Below are 19,815 nucleotides of genomic sequence, written 5' to 3'. Positions count from 1 at the left end.
GATTCACGCCCTTTTTAGGGAAGGAAACTGCCGTAGTGGGAAAGGATTCACTCAGTCGTCCCAGATGCATCCTTTACCTGGTCTGGCCTACACGTCTGACTCCAGACCCACAGCAATCTGTTTCACTCCACACTGCCCCCGTTCCGGGCCCCACTGGTTAAGGCTGTACCAAGGATCCAATTACAAAGGGACAACTCTGTGCTGACCGATAGTAAAGAAAGTGAGGTGGGGTGGGGGGGGGGGGGGGGGGAGTGTGTACGCTTTGACCTTGAGCTGTTTAAAAAACTGCTAATTTTTTACATCATTTTGCTGGCGGGGGGGGGGGGGGGGCGTGGGGGGGGATCTGAAGCTGTAACAAAGTTGGGTCACAATAAAAATTACCTGAACTTACTGCTGGGCTCAGACCAACATTGAAAGCTATGAGCTCCAGATGGTTTTTTTGTTTTAAAGCTGCTCATTTCTTCCAGCCTCTTGCACTAAGTTTCTAATGTCATGTATCAGATGGAGCAGTGAATGAGTAGCTAGTATCATTAGAAATTGTAAATTTTTAAGGAGTACAGGTACTGCATCGTTTCATCAACATTGTAAAGGTTACTGGCTGCACTGGGAGGTGTGTGCTGTGTTCACTCGAAACTCTTATCTTTAAAATTGAGAATGGCTAAAATGATATATTCAGAAACTTCATTGAAGTCTAAACGCATTTAAATTTTTTAAAAGAGCTGCTGAAATCTTTCTGAAACTTGCACTGGAATATGTGCAGTTAGGCCATAGCTCAGGACAGGCTGTAAGGGGTGAATGACCTATTCCTCATTTTGTGAAATTGGTTTCAACTATGTAGACACAGTTATAGAGTTGGAGAGCCTGAAAAAAACCCTTCAGTCCATACCTTAAATGAATCTAGTGGCCCATTTGCCAGCATTTGGCCTATGTTCATCTGTACCCTTCCTATGCATATCCCCATCCAGGTGCCTTTTAAATGTTGTAATTGTACCAGCCTCCACCACTACTGCTGGCAGGTCATTCCATACACGCACCACCCTCTGCGTGAAAATGTTGCCCCTCTGCTCCCTTTCCCCACTCACCTTCAACCTATGCCCCTTTAGTACTGGACCTTGGGTATTCACCCTATCCATGCCCCTTACAAATGTCTATAATTTTAAGGAGGAGAAAATGAGGACTGCAAATGCCAGACCTCATTTTCCACCGCCCCCCCCGCCCCACTTTATGCCAGTCCCGTGCCTTCAACTCAGCACGCCCTCTTGACCTGTCCATCAACTTTTCAGTCTATCAGCTCCACCCACTTCTCCAACCTATCCATCGCCAAACCGTTACTACCTGATGCCTGGAGGAGGAACACCTCATATTCTGCCTTGCGACCCTGCAACCACACAGGACAAATGTGGATTTCAACAGTTTCCTCACCTCCCCCACTTTATCCCAGTCTCAAGCCTCCAACATGGCGCTGCCCCTTCTGACCTGTCCATCATTTTTTCCTATCTATCTGCACCATAACCCCCTCCGAACTATCATCTTGCCACCCCAACCCCCACCTCACACACACATATATATATATATATACACACACACACACACATACCTACCTTCATCTACCTATGGCATTCTCAGCGACCTTGTCCCCCTATCCCACCCTCTTACCATTTATCCGGCCCACAAGCTTCGTTCCTGATGAAAGGCTTATGCCCAAAACGTCAATTCTCCTGCTCCTTCGCTGCTGCCTGACCTGCTCTCGTTTTCCAGCACCACACACTCGGCATAATTTCAAGTTAATTGGAGGAAGGTTTCAGGGAGATGTCAGAGTAGTTTCTCTACTCAGATCGTGGTGGCTGTGTGAAATGCACTGTCAACAGTGGTATTAGAGTCAGATACATTAGGGACATTTAATCGATAGGTACATGAAAGTTAGTACAATAAATGGTATGTAGGTCAGTCTGATCTTAGAGGAGGATAAAGGGCCGGTATTCATCGATTGCTGAAGGACCTGTACCGTGCTATGTACCTAAGTAGAGTTAAAAGTTTTGTTTTATCAGCAGTACAGTCAGATCCGAGCAAACCAAGGACATGCAGGTTATACTGCGCTTAGACAGAGTGAGGCACACAGGGTTACAGCTGCACAAGAGGTGCGCAGAAGCAAGGTCAACATTAGATTTCAAATTGGAGAGCTCCATTCAGCAGTCTAATAATGGTAGGGAAGAAGCTATTCTTGAACCTGTTGGTACATGTGTTCAAGCTTCTGTATCTTCTGCCTGACAGAAGATGGTGCAGGAGATCATTCCCGGGGTGGGAGGGGTCTTTAAGGTTGGTAGCATTTCCACGACAACGAGAAGTGTAGATGGATTTCATGGGTGGGAGGTTGGCTTCCGTGATGGACTGTGCTGTGCACACCACCTTCTGTAGTTTCTTCCGGTCCTGGGCAGAGCAGTTGCCGTAGCAGGACTTGATGCATCCAGATTCAATGCTTTCTATGGTGCATCTGTAAATGTTGGTGAGTGTCATTATGGACATGCCGAATTTCTTGAGCATCCTGAGGAAGAAAAGGCGTAGTTGTGCCTTCTTGACCGTTGCATGGGTAGGTTTAGATATTTAGCCACTCCTTTCTCATTCTGACTAACTCCTTTACTTGATGCAGTCACAATCAGTTTCATACCTTGTGCTAATCTCTTTTGAAGGTCTTCTTCAGAAGGATAAAATATTATGAGGGGCAAAGGTAGTGTACATACATAATATGAAATCTTTAAACTTGAATTCATTTTAAAGAGCACAACAACGTATTTATGGTAAAAATGGGTAAACTTAACAGGTTTTATGAAGGGTGAAAGTGGGAAGTATGTGGAGGTGCATGTTAAAACAGGACCGAGTCTGCATGGCTTTGACAACAGGAGGTCATGTCTGACAAATCTATTAGGATTCTTTGAGCAGGTAATGAGTAAGTTAGACAAAGGGAGAGCCAGTGGACGTGAGTGATTTGGATTTCCAGAAGGCCTTTGACAAGGTGCCGTGCAGGAGGCTGCTAAGTAAGATCAGAGTCCCTGGTGTAGGAGCAAGGTACTGGCACGGATAGAGGATTGGCTGACTGGCAGAAGGCAGAGAGTTGGCATAAAGGGGTCTTTGGAGTTCCAAAGGGGGTCCATGCTGAGAATGCTTGGACAGGTCAGGAGAATGGACAGAGAAGGGGCAGATGGAATACAATGTGGTAAAGTCTGAGGTTATGCACTTTGGTGGGAAGACCAGAAACAGAGACTGTTTTCAAAATGCGAAAGGCTTCGGAAATGTGAAACAGAAAGGGATTGGGGAATCCCAGCTCAGGCGGAGGATTGTACCATTCATTCCGGGTGGTGTGGAAAGGATCGTACCATTGAGACTTTGGAGAATTGTACCCTTAATGGCTGTGGGGGAGTAAAGGTTTATACCATTCAGAGGGGGACGATTGAATCATTCGAAGGTGGAGGGGTGTGCAGGAGGAAAAGGGGCGGGGAGGATTGTACCATTCACATCACGGGGTGTGGATTGTACCATTCACAGGGAGAATTATTTAGTTTTATTTTTCAGAATTTCCAGGATACAGGACATATGCCAATTTTCCCCACTAGAAATCGACTGAAACTGGGTGCACTAAAAAATTCCAGCAGGAAGATTATCAGTAAAAAGGTCTCGTTTCGGTCATAGCAGTTATAGACTCAGAGTCACACCGCACAGAAACAGACACTTCAGTTTAACTCATCCATGCCGACCAGATGTTCCAATCTGGCCCAGTCTCAAGTTCCAGCATTTGCTCCATATTCCTCTAAATCCGAACTATTCATCTAGACACCTTTTAAATGTTGTAATTGTACCCACCTCCACCACTACTTCTGGCTGCTCATGCCATACACGCTCTACCTTCTGCGTGAGAACGTTGCCCCTTAGTTCCTTTTTAAATCTTTCCCCCTCTCATCTTAAACTTATACCTTCTAGTTTTGGACTCCTCCATTTTGGGGGGTAAAAGACCTTGGATCTTCGCCCTATCCGTGATTTTCATGATTTTATAAACCTCTCAGGTCACCCCTCAGCAGCCTCCGCTCCAGGGAGAACAGCCTTAGCCTCGTCAACTTCTCCCTATAGCTCAAATCCTCCAACCCTGGGAACATCCTTGTAAATCTTTTCTGAACCCTTTCAAGTTTCACAACATCCTTCCAAGAGGAAGGATGCTGGAATTGTACACTTATTCCAAAAGGGTCCTAAACATTCTCCTGAACAGCCACACCATAACTTCTCAAATCCTATACTCAATACTCTGACCAATAAAGGAAAGTATACCAAACACCACCTTCACTATCCTATCTACCTGCAACTCCACTTTCAAGGAACTGTGAACCTGCGCTCCAAGGTCTCTTTGTTCAGCAACACTCCCTAGAACCTTACCATTAAGTGTAGATGTGCTGCTCTGATTTGTTTTTCCAAAATGCAGCACCTCGTATTCATCTAAATTAAACTCCATCTGCCACTCTTCAGCCCATTGACACAGCTGATCAAGATCCCATTGTAATCTGAGGTAACCTTCCTCGTTGTTCACTACCCCTCCAATTTTGGTGTCATCAGTAAACCTACTAACTATACATCTCTGTTCACATCCAAGTCATTTGCATAAAAAATATAGAAAGGAGTGGACCTAGCACCGATCCTTGTGGCACTCCAGTGGTCGTAAACCTCCAGTCTGAAAAACAACTCTCCACCACCACCACCACCTTTGAGCCAGATCTGTATCCAAAGGACTAGTTCTCTGTGTATTCCATAAGATCTAACCTTGCTAACCAGTCTCCCTTGGGGAACCTTGTCAAACACCTTTCTGAAGTCCATATAGATCATGTCCATTGCTATGCCCTCGTCAATCTTCTTTGTTACTTCTTGAAAGCACTCAATCAAGTTTGTGAGACATGATTTCCCATGCTGAAAATGTGTTGCTGGAAAAGCGCAGCAGGTCAGGCAGCGTCCAGGGAACAGGAGAATCGACGTTTCGGGCATAAGCCCTTCTTCAGCCCTTCTTCTCCTGTTCCCTGGATGCTGCCTGACCTGCTGCGCTTTTCCAGCAACACATTTTGAGCTCTGATCTCCAGCATCTGCAGACCTCACTTTCTCCTCAATGATTTCCCATGCACAAAGCCATGCCGACTATCCCTAATCAGTCCTTGCCTTTCCAAATATGTGTAAATCCTGTCTCTCAGGATTCCCTCCAACAACCTTCCCACCACTAATGTCAGGTTCCCTGGCTTTTCCTTATCACCTTTCTTAAATAGTGGTACCATGTTAACCAACCTCCAGTTTTCCGGCACCTCTCCTGTGACTATCAATGATACAAATATCTCAGCAAGGGGCCCAACAATCACTTCCCGTAGCTTCCCACAGAGTTCTCGGGTACACCTGACCAGGTCCTGGAGATTTATCCACCTTCTTGTTTCAAGACATCCAGCACCACCACCTCTGTAATATGGACATTTTTAAAGATGTTATAATCTATTTCCCTACATTCTATATTTTTCATGTCCTTCTCCAGAGTAAACATTGATGCAAAATACTTGTTTAGTATCTCCCCCCATCTCCTGTAGTTCCACACATTGGCTGCCTTGCTCATCTTTGATGTGCCCTATTCTCTCCCCAGTGACCCTTTTGTCCTTAATGTATTTGTGAAAACCCTTTGGATTCTCCTTAACCCTATTTGCCAAAGTTATCTCATGTCCAGTTTTTGCCCTACTGATTTCCCTTTTAAGTGTACTCCTACTACCTTTATACTCTTCTAAGGATTCACTCAATCTATCCTGTCTATACCTGACATGTGTTTCCTTATTTTTCTTTACCAAACACTCAATTTCTCCAGTCATCCAACATTCCCTACACCTACCAGACATTCCTTTCACCTAAACAGGAATATACTGTCTCTGGACTCTCGTTATCTCATTTCTGAAGGCTTCCCATTTTCCAGCCATCTCTTTACCTGCAAACATCTGCCCCCAAACAGCTTTTGAAAGTTCTTGCCTATTACTGTGAAAATGATACATTCTCCAATCCTTTTCCATCACTATTTTAAAATTAATAGAATTATGGTTGCTGGCCCCAAAGTGCACCGCCACTGACACCTCAGAGAGCTGTCCTGCCTTATTTCCCAAGAGTAGGTCAAGTTTTGTACCTTCTCCATAGGTATATCCACATACTAAATCAGAAATCTTTCTTGAACACGCTTAACAAATTCCTCTCCATCGAAACCCTTAAACCTATGGCAGTCCTGGTCTAAGGTTGGAAAGTTAACCATATAAGGGGAAATGAGTTTAAAACTGGGCACAATCCTCTAGGTGCAGTGTCAGCAATGCTGTGTTTGGTTGCAGCAACACTTCCTTCCCTTTATGTTCTATTCCTTTAGCGATAAAAGCGAATGCTGCATTCATTTTCTTTATTATCTACTGTATCTGCATGCTAGTTTTCTGTGACTCATTAATGAGGAAATCCAGATATCTCTGCACCAGATCATCTCAAATCCTCTCTTCGATAATAGGTTGCTTTGCTGTTTTTGTTTTTGACCAAAATGCATAACCTCATACTTATCCACCTTAAACTCCATCTGCCACATTTTGGCCCACTCTCCTAACCTGTCCAGATCCATTTGTAAGGTTCATCTATCCTCATTGCAATTTACCATCACGCCTATTTATGTGTCAATCACAAATTTGGCAAATGAGCCTTTTATACATATATCCAAGTCACTAATGTAGATTGTAAATAGCTGGGGTCCAAGGACCCAACCCTGTGGCACCTGACTAGTTACATCTTGCCATCCAGAAAAAAAAAGCCATCAATTCGGACTGTCTGTCTTCTGCCCATCAGCCAGTCACCTATCCAAGCTGATAAATCAGCCCATATCGCATATGATCTAACCTTGCGATTTAATGCTTTGAGTGGCACTTTCGTAAATGCCTTCTGAAAAGCCAGATACATTACATCTACAGGATCCCTATTATCTACTTGTTGCATCGATGAAGAACTTAGTCAAATCTGATTTGCCCATCATAAAACCATGCTGACTCTGATTGATAGAGTTTTGACTTTTCAAACGTCCTGATATTACTTCCTTGATAATTGACCCTAACACCTTCCCAACAATAGTTGTTAAACTAAGCGGTCTGCAATTTCCCACATATTGCCTGCCTCCCTTTCTGAATACAGATATTACATTAGCATTTTTCCAATCCACTGGAACCATAAGATCCTAAGATATAGGAGCAGAAACTAAGCCATTCAATCATGGCTGAAACGTTTCTCAACTCCATTCTCCCGCTTTCTCCCCATAACCTTTGATCACCTTGACAACCAAGAACCTACCTATCTCTCTATTAAATAAACTCAATGAATCTTCCTCATGTCCAGGGAATTTTGGACTATTGTAACTAATGAATCCACAATCTCCACCGCCACTTCCTTTAGTACCCGAGGATGTAGGCCATCAGGCCCAGGGGATTTGTTTGCCCTCAATCCTAACAGTGTACCTATCGACGTTGATTGTTTAAGTTCTACCTTTTCTATAGCCTTTGACTTGCTCGTTCCAATACGAATGGTACTGCCGTCCTCTAACGTGAAAACTGAGGAAAAGTATTGATTTAGCAGCTCTGTCATTTCAGTGTTCCCCTTATTAACTCACCTGTTTCATCTTCCAAGGAACCAACATTCACTTTAGCGACTCTGTTCCCTTTGGCAGACCGATAGAAGCTTTTGATATTTTATACTAGGCTTCTTTCGTAATTTACCTTACCTATTTCTATTCATTTTCGAAAATCCCTTTGTTTGTGTCTGGAAGTTTCCCGATGTTTCAGCTTTCCAAAGGTCTGGAGTAACATTCCTGAACAGGCTGGGGGCGGGGAAAACCAACCCCCATTGTCCCCTATTGGTTGGAGGGCTCTCCCAACCACGCCCCCTCAGTTTGTGACGACATTGTTTGGACCTCGCCCCCTGTCAGTTGGCGCATGTGCAGTGTAGGTCCCGCGGCCGGTAAAGACAGTGTTACTGAGTGTGGGAGAGGAATGGCGCCGGCGGCTGAAGGAACAAGAACAGGAGCCGCTGGAAAAGCTGAGCAGGTCCGGCAGCTCGTGTCGGGAGGAATGTGAGGAGGTGTTTCGGGTCCGGTGATCCTCCTTCAGAACAGGACCAGGTTTCAGGAACATCCCGGGGAGGTCGCCAGGCCCGAGCGCCAAGACCTGGCTCCTGCCCCCGGGGAGAGGAGACAGTGAGACAGGGTAGGATTGGGACCCGCGGGAGGAGGGAGACTGGGGAGTTTATAAACTCCTAGGGGGAGGCCTGAGGCCTCCAATAAAATCACCACAGGCCCGGTGTTTACTTCACTGGCGAAGGCGCTCTCAGGTTGCTTGGGCAACCAGCCGCCATCTTTATGAGGGTAAGGCGCATGTTGTCTTTGGGCGGGGAGCGCGGGCGGCCATCTTGGTGAGGGCACCATCCACTGTCATTTCTGGGAGAGAATTCCAACCTCGTGGTTACCTCGGCCTTGGCCGAGCTTCATTCCCCATACTGTCCAGCGATGTGCAGGTTAGGAGGGGTTTAGCCATGCTAAATAACTGATAATCCCCAAGGATGGTCTGGTTAGTGTATGTTGACCATGCTAATTTACCCCCAGTGTCCAGAGATGTGCAGGTTAGAGTGGATTGGCCGAGGTAAGTGTATCCATAGTGTTCGGGGTTCTGCAGGTTGGGGTGAAGGTCTGGACCCCCTCAATTAGGTCTCTCAGTCCGACAGCGCAGCCTGAATTACAAGAAAAGACCAATAAAATGTAACAAGGTGACATGATTGACAGCAGGTTAGTCCAATGATATTTCATAGGAAACATTGTTTTACGCACAAAATCATCCCATGCTTGCTCGTTCAAGGTTAGTTCGAATACCAAATTACTTATGATTCATATTATGAAAACACTATTCTCTTTTATTTCTAAATCCAGCAAAGCAGCAATTCAAGTTAGTGTCAAATCATAACCTGAAGCCATTTTGTTATATTTATTTTAAAATATTATTTAAAATTGAAATGCCATTTTGTGGTTAATAAAAACCTACATACACCTGTTGCTCCTAACAACAGCCTAAATTCAAATTTTAAATCCTGATCTCAATAAAGCAGCAGTTGTCTCATTACCCAAAAGGTTGAGATCACAAACGATATAAGTACGGTTTTGATGGCTAATAACTCCTGAAAATCCTCCTACAGAAAAAAGTCACTGAGAGCTGCATATCCCAAAGAGTGATATTACTGTTTTGTAGAGCTTTTGGATTCTTCCATTCTATGCAAAACTCAGGGGAGACTGTGTTCCTACAGTTACAGCATGAGGAGTACTTACTTTATTCAAAATAATAACCAGGTTTAGCATAGGTAAGGGAGGGCTCTTGCCAATAAGAGGCATGCCTGTCTTTGTGACTTCCTTGAGGCTGTTCAATAGATAGGTCTTTTGGTAAGAGATGCGGTTATTGTCCCAGAACAGTTCCACCCATCCCATAATTGGGAAGACATTGGTGCCATTAGGGGTCAAAAAGTCTTTTGCTGAAGTCAGCACATAACAGACCACTTCATCCCTGCCAAATATTCTATTATGACTTTGAAGAAACAAATTGTAATCGAAAGATAACATTTCCCTATCTTCTCTTTTGCGTGTGACCTATTTGGATGGGGCAAGGCTTACCAGGGAAGCTCATAGCACAACTGGTATCAAACTGGCACACAACACCTTTACAGGGTAAAGACCATTTAGACTTGTTCTGTAAATGAACTGTTCAATCTCTGACCACTGCAATAGTCATTCTTGGTAATATTCAGTCTCTCAGCAGACGATGACATCTTCCTGGCATAGTTGGTGCACAGTCTCTGGTTGCTCAGGATCGCACAGGTAAACTGTCCCTTCACCAATGCTGGCAATGGCAAGTCCACACAGCAGGGCAAGTTCGATCTTTATCATTCTCTCCCCCCCCCAACCCCCCACCCCCCCGCCGACCCCCCCGGCCCCCCGCACCCCCACCCCGCCCCGCCACCCGCCCCCCCCCCCCCCCCCCCCCCGACTTGCAAGGGGCTCATCTGATGAGCTTGCAATGATGGACATGAACCCAGGGGGAGATGAGAATTTAAAATTTGAATTTAGGCTCTTGTTAGGAGCAACAGGTGTATGTAGGTTTTTATTAACCACAAAATGGCTTTTCAATTTAAAATGGCTTCAGGTTATAATTTGACACTGTGAACTTGAATTGCTGCTTTGCTGAGTTGGTTAGCTTTGGGGAAAAGAAAACAATGGAGTTTAATAATATGAATCATATGAGTTTGGTATTTGAGCTAACCTTGAACTAGCAAGCACGGGATGATTTTGAGAGTAAAACAATCTGATTCCTAAGAAATATTGGACTAACCTGCTGTCAATCATGTCACCTTATTACATTTGATTGGTCTTTTAAGGCTGTGCTGTCTCTTTAAAAACATGTAAATGATGTGTCATTTTCGAAAGTAATTCTGCAATTTAGCCACGGAGCTCAGAAGCTTTAACTTCTGTGTTGCTGGACAGAATTGCGTCAGACTGCCTTGCTTTATTAAACTGATAACTCTGCTTTGTACAGTCCGCATTCCGTTCGTTCTTTGACCGATCTCGAAACAGAGGGGTCCCGTCTGGGATCCAGATCTTCAAGGGTGGATTGGCCAGGCTAAATACCCTCCATAGTGTCCAGGGATGTGTAAGTTCGGTGTATTACTCTGGGATAAATGTAGGGCAATAAGGGGAGGGATATGGGTGAATTACCATTCAGAACGTTGGTTTGGACTTGTTGGGCCGAGTGGCCTGCCTCCAGACTGTGAGGATTCTTTGAAGGGAAGGGATTTTTGCAAACTGCTCTCCTTCCATCTGCTGCAGAGTTCTGCTCTCGGCCTGTCCCCGTTCCCTGCCCCATTTTTAACATCACAACGCGGAAGTGGCAGTATCAGTTTCAATATGAAACACCCTCTTCTGGGCAACTCCTCATCCTGAGAGAGGGAGGGGAAAATCTGTTGGAAATGTGTTGCTGGAAAAGCGCAGCAGGTCAGGCAGCATCTAGGGAACAGGAGAATCGACGTTTCGGGCATTAGCCCTTCTTCAGCCCTTCAGTTTCTCTTTACCTCCATTCTAAAGGGTCTTCCCTTTGGTCTCAGGCTGTGCCCTCGGCTCCTAGCCTTTCCTACCAAAGGAAACATCTTCCCAACATCCAGTCTGTTCAGAATTCTGTCTGTTTCAATTAGATCTCCTGTCATCGTTCTAAATTCCATTAAATATAGACCCAGAGTCCTCAAACATTCCTTATTTGTTCAGATGTTCATTCCTGCGACCATTCTCGTGAACCTCCTCTGAACACACGCCTAGGCCAGTACATCCTTCCTGAGATTTGGGCCCAAAACTGCGCACAATACTCCAAATATGGCCTGATCAGAGTGTTACAAAGCCTCAAGTACATCTATACTTTTACATTCAAGTCCTGTCAAATTAAATGTCATCATTGCATTTGCCTTCCTAACTACTGACTCGACCTGTAAGTTTACCTTGAGAGAATCCTGGACTCGAACACCCAAGTCTCTTTGCACCTTAGATTTATGCATTTTCTTCAGCTCCAAGGGTGACTGTTGGTGTCGGGGCAGCACCAGAGATTTCCTGACATGTGGATTGTATTCGGGGGTACCAAGTAATCTGAGGAACTGGCAGTATCTCAGGAGAAATGGTTATTCCTGGAGGAGGGAGAGAGGAATGTGGCGTGATTCTGTAAACTCGAGGTCTCCAGAAGTGTGCAGAGGTGGTGTTAGAATTTCGCACCACAAATGTGAAAGCGAGGAAACTCCACCAGAATTCAGTTATCAGACATGACAGGCCAATGGTGTCTATCTGTGATGTTAGAATTCTATGATGCTTGGAACTGAAACAGAAATTTTCAACCCCATGTATTTCATCTCCTTTGTAATCGAGGCCTCTACTTGTATTTTTCAATTGGTGTTTGTACCTGTCTGCTACTTTTGATGATTTGTGTACTTGGTCTCAAGTCTTTTTTTCCCCTTTTATCGTGCTTAGTTTCTCATAATTTAGCAGTTCTCCAATCAGTCTTTCTTGGGTGAAAAGTAAATGGTTCTGATTTTGTCGTATTGGGTGACATTAAACATTTTTTCCACTCATTCGTTTAACCCATGAATGCTGTTTAGCTTCTTCCTGCTCCTTTCTGCACAAGTTGATGCCCCCCCCCCCCCCCCCCTGCCCCTGGATAGTTGATAGTTGACCAAGAACTAGATAGGTGTCCCCTTGATCCAACCTCTCGAGCAATAAGCTATCAGTAACCAAGGACAAAGGTCTTGGACTCCAATTGTTAGCAGTAAACCTCCACTAGGGACAGAATCTTTGGACATGATCTTTGCTTTTGGCACAGAGGCAGGAAACATCTCACCTGTTTCAGATAAATCAAATTACTGACTGTCAACTCCTTTGATACTGACACTGTCACGACACTGTCAACTTCTTTGATGCTGAGCAGCGTGAATTGAGTATCTACTGGCCCAACAAGAATGGATTTCCCAAACTGCCACAGTGTTGGTGACAGTCATACATCCAAACCAATTGCTAGTAGGGATGAGCACAGGTTTAAATCACAGGATGTTGCTGGTAAGAGGTTCAGTGATGGAAATGTCATTCAGTAGAAAATACTAATAGCTTCCAGAAATTATGGCGAATGTAGGGACTAGTATAAATAAAGAACTGACGGATATTAATATGTATGAAACAAAACTGCATCAGAGAATTGAATAGGATTTAAAGTAGCTAAATTCCCTGGGCTTGGTGGTTAACGCTAGTTCACTGGAAAGTGGTAATTGGAAAGTGGCACATGTCATCCCACTGTTTTAGAAAGAAGGAAGAGAGCACAGGGAATCGAAAATGAAAGGTACAACGACAGTTAGAAATTAATGATAGGACTGAGCAGAATCAACATGGGCTTATTGGAAATATATGCTGATCAAACTCAGGTCATTCTAGCTAGCAGAATATATGAATGTCCAAATTAGGAGCTGAAGTAAGCCATTCGGCTCATTAAGCTGCTCCACTCCAAGAAGATAATGGCTGATTACTTTGTGTTATACATTGCACATTCGCATCCATCCCCATAACCTTAGATTCTTTTTAGGCAAAGGAATTAATCTACTTCTGCCTTAGAAATATTCAATGGTTCTGCCTCCGCTATCTTCTGTCGCAAAGTATTCCAAAGCTGCACAACCTTCGAAAAATTTCCCTCCGTCTTTGTCACAAATGATTGTGTTTTTTGAAGAAGTAACAAAGAGGTTGATGAGGGCAGAGCAGTAGATGTGATCTATATGGACTTCAGTAAGGCGTTCGACAAGGTTCCCCATGGGAGATTGATTAGCAAGGTTAGATCTCACGGAATATAGGGAGAACTAGCCACTTGGATACAGAACTGGCTCAAAGGTATAAGACAGAGGGTGGTGGTGGAGGGTTGTGTTTCAGACTGGAGGCCTGTGACCAGTGGATCGGTGCTGGGCCCTTTACTTTTTGTCATCTACCAAAATGATTTTGATGTGAGCATAAGAGGTACAGTTAGTAAGTTTGCAGATGACACCAAAATTGGAGGTATAGTGGACAGCGAAGAGAGTTACCTCAGATTACAACAGGATCTTGACCAGATGGGCCAATGGGCTGAGAAGTGGCAGATGGAGTTTAATTCAGATAAATGCGAGGTGCTGCATTTTGGGAAAGCCAATCTTAGCAGGACTTATGCACTTTATTGGTAAGGTCCTAGGGAGTGTTGCTAAACAAAGAGACCTTGGAGTGCAGGTTCATAGCTCCTTGAAAGTGGAGTCGCAGGTAGATAGGATAGTGAAGAAGGCATTTGGTATGCTTTCCTTTATTGGTCAGAGTATTGAGTACATGAGTTGAGAGGACATGTTGTGGGCTGTATTGGACATTGGTTAGCCCACTGTTGGAATATTGCGTGCAATTCCGGTCTCCTTCCTATTGGAAAGGTGTTGTGAAACTTGAAAGGATTCAGAAACTATTCACAAGAATGTTGCCAGGGTTGGAGGATTTGAGCTGCTGGAGCATCGGAGGCTGAGGAGTGACCTTATAGAGGTTTAGAAAATTGAGGGCATGGATAGGATAAATAGGCAAAGTCTTTTCCCTGGGGTCGGAGAGTCCAGAACTAGAGGGCATAGGTTTAGGGTGAGAGGGGAAAGATATTAAAGAGACCTAAAGGGCAACTTTTTCACGCAGAGGTTGGTATGTGTATGGAGTGAGCTGCCAGAGGAAGTGGTGGAGGCTGGTACAATTGCAACATTTAAGAGGCATTTGGATGGGTATATGAATAGAAAGGGTTTGGAGGGATATGGGCCGGGTGCTGGCAGGTGGGACTAGATTGGGTTGGGATATCTGGTCAGCATGGACGGTTTGGACCGAAGGGTCTGTTACTATGTTGTACATCTCTATGACTCTATAACTGGATGATCTAATTGTTCGTTCACAACAGTAAGTAAACATCCCTCAACATCCATCTTTTGAAGACCATTGAGGCTCATAGAAACTTCAATCAAATCACCCCTTGCTATTCCAAACTCTGGTTGAAAGTCAGACCTGCCTGTCTAATGATTTTCCATTAGACAGTCTGTTCATTGTGGGTGTCAATCTAGATTACCTTCTGCAAATTGCCTTTAATGCATTTTCATTCTTCCTTAGGTAAGGATATCAAAACTGAGCACCGTGTTCAAGATGTAGTCCCACCATTGCTCTGTAACTGAGGCATAATCGCCTTACATTTATGTCATTGGCCTTTCTAATCACTTGCTGTGCTTGCATTCTAACTTGTGACTTATTTGCAAGGCCCCCCGATCCCTCTACATCTCAGAATTATGCAGTTGTTCTCCAAGTAGGTGACAAATTGCATTTTACCATATTGTACACCACTTGCAAGAGTTTTGCTTATTTATTTCACCAATCTATCAATCTGCACCATTGATATGTCATCCCCACAATGTACATCTCCATCTATCTTTGTGTTGCCTGCAAATGTAACCACATACCTTTGATCCCCTCCTGTAAGTCATCTATCCAATTGTAGAAAGTTGAGGAGCCAGCAGAGATGCCTGTTGGAACCCCATCATACATTGTCATATACAACCAATTTGACAAAAGAACCATTTTTGCATATTCTGTTTTCTGCCAGTCAGTTGATGTTCTATAACTCTACAACATGAGCTCCTCTGTGCAATATGCTTTTCGTGAAAACATGTCAAACACCTTGAGGATATTCAAGTTCAGTACATCCGCAGGCTTCAATTTACATACTCTTTCAAAGAATTCCTTTAGGACAGCATGGTGGCACGGTGGCTCCCTCTCACGGCCATCTATTTGATTTCAGCCTTGAGTCGACTATCTGTTTGGAGTTTGCATGTTCTGTCTATGTCTTTGTGAGTTTCCACTGGGGGCTCCACAGTCCAAAGATGTGTAGGTTGGATGGATTAGCCATGCTGGATTGCGTAATGTCCTTGGATGTACAAGCTTGGTGAGTTAGCCATGCTAAATACAGGGTTACGGGAGTAGGGTGGCGGTCTGGATCTGGGTGGGATGCACTTGAGGGTTGGTGCAGGACTTGATCGGCCAAATGGTCTCTTTCCACACTCTCGGAATTCTATGAATAAATTGGTGAAACAACATTTCGTTTTCATTTTAGCATGCTGATTCTTTTCAATTACCACGAGCTTTTTGACATGGTGGTTATAATCTCCTTAATTGATTCAAAAACAAATGTTTAATTGCCATAGACTCAAGGGACCACATTTTCCGTGATGTATCTTTCCCTTCGAGAACAGAAGTATTTCCAGTCTGAGGAAAACTTGCCTGAATCAAATAAATCTTGGAAAATTAACATTAATGCAAATATGAACTCATTAGCCACCTTTTACAATTCTCTGATGAAGTCCACCTGAACCCAGAGATTTGCCAGCCCATAGCACCATCAGTTCGCTCAATAGCATTTATCTAATGATTCTCATTTCACCAAACTCCTCTGTTTGTTCAACCTATGGGGTTAAAGGCAGGATTCTTGACAGTGTGGTGGAACAGAGGGATCTTGGCGTCCAAGTCCATAGATCGCTCAAAGTTGCCACCCAGGTTGATAAGTTTGTTACAAAGGTGTACGGTGTGTTGGTTTACATTAGCAGGGAGATTGAGCTTAAGAGCTGCAAGGTTATGCTGCAGCTGTATGGTGTACTGGTTAGATCACACTTGGAATATTGTGTTCACTTCTAGTCACCTAATTTTAGGGAAGATGTGCAGGGAAAATGACAGAGGAAACATCACAGAAGTGCTTCACAGGAGGCTCCCAAGCACTGAGGATGTCACCCGGACAGGGGACGAAACGTCTGCAACACAAATTCCCAGCTCGGTGAACAGAACCACAACAGGAAGCTGTGTAAGCTGAGAGAGGGTACAGAGGACATTTACCTCGATGCTGCCTGGAATGGAGGGCATGTCTTAGGTTGGGGGAGCTAGGGCCTTTCTCATTGGAACGAAGAAGGATGAGAGGTGACTTTATAGAGGTGTACTATATGTTGAGAGGCATAGATAGAATGAATAGCTAGAGACTTTTTCCCCAGGTCAGAAATGACAGGGCATAATTTTAAGGTAATTGGAAGAGGGTTTCGGGGAGATGTCCGAAGTAGGATTTTTACTCCGAATGGTGAGTGCATGGAATGCACTTCCAGGGTTGGAAGGAGAGTCAGATACATTTAAGGACATTTACGCGACTGCTGAACAAGCACATGGACGGCAGCAAATTGAGGGGAATGCAGGCTAGTCTCATCTTCAAGTTGGATAAAAGGCTGGTACAACATCGAGGGCTGAAGGGTCTGAACTGTGCTGTATTGTTCTACGTTCTCGCTCCAGAATGATGCAGCAGCAGTATTGGAAGAACAATATTGCGTCAAACCCCTTGACCCTTCCAGAGATGGGCACTGTCGATGGAAACTCGATTAAATTCTGCCAGCAATCAGGTGATAGCCGGGTGGGGGGAGGGTGGCAGCGGTGAGACTGAACTTGCTTACTTGAGGGGTTTTAGTTTTGGTTGCTGCGTGCAATGAAGTGTGAATCATTGTTTCAGCAGTTGGTTCTGTGTGTTGTTTGAGTCAGTGGCCAAATTAATTCACCCACAACCAGAGCAAGAGGCTGGGATTAGTATTGACTCCACTGCATTCAGCATGACAGCACGTCAATACTGTTAGACACCAACCCCCACCCCACCAGAGATCTCAAACCGAAACACCCAAAGAGAAGCGCATCGCCCCTATAATCTGTAAAATTAATGTGAAAAGTGGTGTAACCTGCTCTAATGTTTAAAAATAAATCCCTGACACTTTAAAATCAACAAAAATCCATTTATTTATCCAACAGTAACGGTGAACAGATGAACTAAACTATTAACAAATCAAATAAATCCCTTCTAACTACTGAATGTTCTGGAATGAAACAAGATTCTCATGATATACTGATCCAATAAATATGATTCCCTCTCGTAACAAAAAATGGAATTTAGTCTCTCAGATTACAGCCAGGTTAAATGTCTCTTGGAATACTCTGTGCCGCCTTCTGTTGAATCTTCTGTCAGGAATGCCCTTCTCAGTTTTTTTTTAATTGATGCATTCTCTAATATAGAGATGACTGTCGGCCAATTTCCCCCTCTCAATAGAACTGAGGACTCTTGGCTCTCGCGAGGGGGAGTTAGAGATCTGGGTGTTCAGTCGATTGTACCCTGAAGGTGGCAACACAGGTCAATGGAGTGGTCACGAAGGTTTCATTCAGCAGTGTGTAAATAAATTGTTTTCCTGGAAGCCAAGTGATTTGACCAACGATATCACTCCTGAGATACCTCTGCCGAAAACAACTAAAAAAAGTTAGGGTCTGGGCTACCTTCCTAGAATGTTTTGAGGGGATCTGGCCTGGTGCATAACACTGAACACCTGCAAATTGTGTCTCCAGGAAGGATGTAGTGAAACTTGAAAGGGTTCAGAAAAGATTTAAATGGATGGTTCTGAGGTTGGAGAGTTTCCTTCCCCGGGATTGAGTACAATGGTTGGCAGGTTATGTTACAGTTGTATAGGACTTTGGTTTGGCCACATTTGGAATACTTCATTCGGTTCTGGTTGCCACATTCCAAAGCATCCACATCCTTTTGGTAGAGGGTGCAGAGAAGGTTCACCAGGATGTTGCCTGGTAAACAGGGCGCTTGCTATGAGGAGAGGTTGAGTATATTAGGATTATTTTTTATTAGAAAGATGCAGATTGAGGGGAGGACCTGAATGAGATCTACAAACCATGGCGTGGTATGGTGGCTCAGTGGTTAGCACTTCTGCCTCACAGCACCAGGGCTCTGGGTTTAATTCCCCCTTGGGCGAGTGTGTGGAGTTTGCATATTCTCCCCGTCTCCGATTGTCCTCCAGGTGCTTTAGTTTCTTCCCACAATCCAAAGATGTGTGGGTCAAGTGAATTGGTGATGCTAAATTGCCAGGTCAGGGGTAAATGAAGGGTAGGAGAATGTGTCTGGGTGGGTTACTCTTCAGAGGGTTGGTGTGAACTTGTAGGGCCGAAGGACCTGTTTCCATACTATAGTGTATCTAATTTAAGAAGAGAACAAGAAGCTTTTATTCCCAGAGAGTGAGACTCAATGACTAGGGGGGTCACAAGTTCAAGGTGAGAGGGGAAACGTTTAAGGGAGTTTTGCATGGCAAGTTCCTTATGCAGATGGTGGTGGGTGCCTGGAGCGCATTGCCACCGGAGGCGGTAGAGGCGGACATGATAGTGTCATTTAAGATAGACAGATACATGAAAGGGCAGGGAGCAGAGGGATACAGATCCTTAGAAAATAGGCAACAGGGTTAGATAGAGGATCTGGATTGGTGTAGGCTTGGAGGGCCAAAGAACCTGGTCCGGTGCTGTAGCTTTCTTTGTTCCTTGTTTAGCTCTGGGCTTCTGTCCAACTGCCCCCTTCTTTTGTACCCTTGATGACATATCTTTCTTTTTTAAGATAGGATTGTTCCTCTGTTTTCAAAACCATCAGATTGAAATTTAACAGGTTTTTGGAAGCCAAAGGGCCTGGTTTAAATTGATTGGCTAAATTGAAACACCTGTTGTCTTAGCCTGCTAACTGTATGGCCTTTCAATACAAATGCTTCAGTTCAGGTGCTCTCTGTTGTGACAATGCTGCTCCTTTGAAGAAGATGTTGTTCTTTTTTTTTTGAAGAGAGGTTGTAAAAGGCAGAGGTTCGGATTCATCTGGGGTTAGGGACTTTGCTAATGGCTAACAGATACTGGCAAAGGCAACAATCAGGGAAAAGGGTTTGAGACGTTTTTTTCTAAAATGCTTGTACAATGAAAGGGCGGTTCTCCTTTTTGTTAACCCTGATTTGGTTTGAGTTTTAGCAAGCAGTCTGTCTGAAGCAATTGGGGGAAGAAAGGTTCCCTGATTCAACAAATGTTTCTGGCTGACTCTCTCTCACTAACATCTCTCCTGTAAGAACCTGTGTTTGAACTGACCGTTCCTTTTTGTCATAGGGATGTAGTTATGAGAATGTTGCAGGAAATCTGAACAGCTGCTTTCTTAAGTTGCGGGGAGGTCGTGACGGTCGGGTTTATGAATGGCTGCTATTCTAAATTCTGTTTTCTTTTGCTTGTGTTTCATTCGGCGGTGTGTAAATAATTGTTTTCCTGGAAGCCAAGTGATTTGACCGACT

At 44.2% G+C, this 19,815-nt stretch overlaps 1 pseudogene; it reads left to right on the top strand.

Moving 5' to 3' along the window:
- LOC148143385 (uncharacterized) overlaps positions 1 to 19,815 on the top strand; it is a 55,716-nt pseudogene that overhangs the window by 5,897 nt on the left and 30,004 nt on the right.

This window comes from Chiloscyllium plagiosum, unplaced genomic scaffold (genome assembly GCF_037043375.1).
Source record: "Chiloscyllium plagiosum isolate Xiang-an unplaced genomic scaffold, Cpla_swu_hap1 HiC_scaffold_27, whole genome shotgun sequence".
NCBI classification, from domain to species: Eukaryota; Metazoa; Chordata; class Chondrichthyes; order Orectolobiformes; family Hemiscylliidae; genus Chiloscyllium; species Chiloscyllium plagiosum.
The sequence above is the reverse complement of the archived record's forward strand: the minus strand, read 5'-3'. Positions and strand labels throughout refer to the sequence as shown.